At 32.1% G+C, this 3,787-nt stretch overlaps 1 long non-coding RNA gene across 1 annotated transcript; it reads right to left on the bottom strand.

The window, feature by feature from the left end:
* Window positions 1-425: 425 nt before the first annotated feature.
* Window positions 426-1,552, bottom strand: LOC107759289 (uncharacterized). Its single transcript, XR_001642153.2, has 3 exons — window positions 1,413-1,552; window positions 1,086-1,182; window positions 426-573 (listed from the first exon to the last, which is right to left on the bottom strand). It is a non-coding gene; the product is annotated as an uncharacterized LOC107759289 (long non-coding RNA).
* Window positions 1,553-3,787: the final 2,235 nt, after the last annotated feature.

The following is a 3,787-nucleotide window of genomic DNA, read 5'->3' as shown; positions in this document are numbered from 1 at the left end:
TAATGGCTTGCTGATTATAATTTGCGATGACAACCACCTCAAAAGTTTATCTGGAAACCAACTGCATATATCCTTTCTAATAAGATGGTGAAGCAGTTGTTTTCTTCTTGGGAAATGGTGTAGAAACGGCTTTCATTGTTATACATCATATATGCTTGATGCAAGTTCCACACTTTATTTTAAAAATCAACTTATTATTGAATCTAACAAGCTTCAAGTTGTTATACATGAAAAATGAGAAAGAAAAATGTTGTTGCAGTGAGGATCCAAAAGAGGAATGTTTTCTTGATCAATTTTCTGAGGATTCTGATGTGTTCTTGATTTCGGATTGCTATTCATTTTCTTGATATATTTTAGTACTTTATTCTTCATTAAACAACTATGCTGCATCAATACAAAGTCTCAAATCCTAAGAACATATTTGGTTACATGATAAAATGTCACATACGAGTACATATATATTGCATCACTAGCTAGTTGAATAAACCAACACCAGTTGATTCCTTTATATTCCAAACATACGTTTAGTCAAAACAAGCTTCACATAGCCAGCAGCAGCATAGTGCAAAGAGGCTGCACAAAACAAAGGCAATATTAGTTAAGAATTCAGGATATTATAGAAGTTGTTAGAGAATTCTATAGACTTGATTTTGCTTGGCAGAGAACTATATCTCTGCCTGTTGAAACCTTATTTATAGCCTATTTGGCCAAACTTTTAAAATCTAGAAGTATTTTTTTCAAAAGAGCTTTAAAAAAAAATATTCTCGGTGAGAAGCAGTTTGGGTTTGGCTAATTAATTTGGAAAGCACTTTTGAGCAACAATTAGTGTTTGGCCAAACTTTTTAAAAGTGCTTGAAAGTGTATTTTTGTCAAAAGTGTTTTTCAAAAACGTGCTTACGGGGAGAATCTATTTTTTTCTGCTTCTCAAAAACTGTTTCTGCTTCTATTCAAAAACACTTTTTTTTTCCTTAGAAAAACTTGGCCAAACACCTTTAACTTCGAGAAAAAAACACTTTTGGCCAAGAAAAAAGCTTGGCCAAACAGGCTATTAATTTGCAAATATTTTGATGACTTAATAAATTTACCATCCTTCCAGAAACCCCCTTTCTCCTCTTGGCTTGCTTCTTGGCCGGCCCTTCATCTTGTTCTTGTTCTTATTTGGAGTAAATTCGGTGGGATAGCCTTTAATAAAAAAAACAAAAAAAAGAAGTGAGTCTAGCACGAGCATAGGCGAATTCAGAATCTAAAATCACTTCGAAATGAGTGTGATATTATTTTGTATATATATATTTTAAATGTTATTTTTACGTGTCTCATAGTTCGAATTGAAAGTAATGAATTTAATTGAACTCACAGTACCGTCTTAGATTTGCCTCTATATGGGGAGGGGTTGTGGGGGAAGAAATACATACCTGGAGGAGGTTGGTTTACTTGGTTTTCTTGCTTTTGCATCTTGAAAGATGAAAAACAAAGGCCAAGACAAGATAAAAATGTGGGACAAAAGTGTATATGTTTAAGTTACAACCAATTACTTGTTTCTATTTGCAAATGCCACCCTCTATTTATATACAATTTCAGCTGTATGTACAAGAAGCAAAAGAGAAGTTTTGTCTAGAAGTTCTGTTTTCTTGACAATCCATAGTGTAAATAGAATGTTAATTTACCCACATAAAAGTGTTTTTCAAGAATAGGCGAATCGAATATGTTGCTTAATCGTGTAGGAATGGTGTCATTTGTTTTTGGAGAATATTACGCATAAAGAAGCCCAAATGCCTAAAAGGGCAAAAAAAGGGAAAAATAATGAAAATAAAGTGAGTTTGAACTTTACTATGAAGTCGGTATTCTGTGCTGAAATATTGATTTATTGGAACTATTTTAACTACTTTTCTCGTAAGTAAACTAAGAAAGATTGTGAAGAATGAATATATTCGCTAACTTTATAGTATGCTTTTTGATTAGTGAAAGTTTGAAACGTCCAAAGTTTTCAAATCTATTGAGAAGAAAGACATCTGTAAGTTTTCTGTGCAAACTATAAAAGATATTTGTCACTAATAGTCTGTTTGGTTGTGCGTTTTTTTTTTTTTAAATTATTTTTTTTTGTCAAAAGTATTTTTTCTCTCCAAAATTAAGGTATTTGGCCAAACTTTTAGGAGAGAAAAAAAGTACTTTTGAGAAAAAGCAAAAACAATTGTTGAAAAGCACAAAAGTTTTTCCCAAAAATACTTTTAAAAAAAATACTTTTGGAAAAATATATACTTAGAAAAACTTTTTAAAAGTTTGAACAAATACTAATTGCTGTTCAAAAGTGATTCTTAAATTGATTAGCCAAAACAAACTGTTTCTCACCAAATATACTTATTAGAAAAAAATATTTTTTAAAATAAGCTGATTTTAAAAGCACAGCAAACAAGCTATAATTTTCCTTCTTGTCCCACCAATCTTTTCTTTTTCTTTAAAAATATTTATTTCTAATTAATTTAATATCTGGTTTTGATTTAAAACTTTGACTAAGATAAATCAAAGTAGTTTAAATATAGTGCTAAAAATTACCATTACAATGAAATAAGACTATTTAGTCATTATGGGTCAATAGGAAATAATCTCTCTACGTTACCCAAGGCCATAATAATAACTGTGTACATTTTCTCTCCCTAGACTAAGGCTGTCTAATGGTACGGTATTACCGGTATCGGACCGTATCGCTCTGGTGGTTGGGTAGGGGTGGGGAATTTGGGGTGGAGGGTAAAGGTAATGGTAGGGTATCCGATTTAGTACCCTTAGTACCGGTACCGGAAGTACCCTTAAGGTACCATACCGATATCGCCCCCACACCCTTATCGGTACCGAACCGGTACCCAACGATTTTTTTCATTTTAATTCTAGTCGTTTTTGTACCGTTAGCCAAGGGCTATTTTTTAATAGCCGTTGGTAACTGCTAAAAACGGCTATTGTTGCCTCCCTAGCCCTCCTCCCCAACATCCCTCACCCCCTAATTTATATTTTTAACCCTCAAGTTTGTTCAAATATACTTTAGCCCTATTTTAAAACTATAAATACCCCATTTCATTCTTTCAATTTTCATTCAAAAACTCTCATATCTCTCTAATTCTCTATCTATCTCTATCTCTAATTGCAATTAACGTCGGGTCGTCGGCGTTTGGTACATTCGTTCCAACTCATAATAATTTTTTTATTTATCTTTATTATACTTGTGTTGCTATTTATTGTAATTTTAATTATTTTTATTGTTAAAAATGGCTTTTAAACTGGTAAAAAAAATGGGTAATAGATCTACTAAGGATAATGCTTGGTGGTGGGGGTGATGGTGGTGGTGGTCAATTCCTAGAACAACTATTAGAAATAATGTTTGCAATAAAGACTTGCTGAAATATTTGAAGAGAAAAACTTTAGCCTTCCAGAAATAATTCAAGAAGACAACGATGCCTGTAGTGAAATACTATCTACCGGAGACAGGAGGGACGCAGAAGAACAAGTGCTATCAATTTCAAGCAAAGAACCAATAAAAATTATTGAAAATCTCCGTAAATTAAAAAAAATATGTAATTTTATTTTTATAAGTATTGAAATAAAAGTATTGAATTTTTTTCATCTATTAAAGCTTGTTTGTATTTAAATATAATTTTCTTTTTTAATTTTTAGTTTAAAATACCCCTAAGTACCCCTAAAGTATCGGTACCGCACCCTTAAGTACCGACACCCTTAGGACTGGTAGGGATACTGGTAGGGTACCCAAAAAATACCCTTAACCTTTACCCTTAAATACCTT

Source organism: Nicotiana tabacum, chromosome 24 (assembly GCF_000715075.1).
Source record: "Nicotiana tabacum cultivar K326 chromosome 24, ASM71507v2, whole genome shotgun sequence".
NCBI lineage: Eukaryota > Viridiplantae > Streptophyta > Magnoliopsida > Solanales > Solanaceae > Nicotiana > Nicotiana tabacum.
This window is presented reverse-complemented; position numbering and strand designations above follow the sequence as displayed.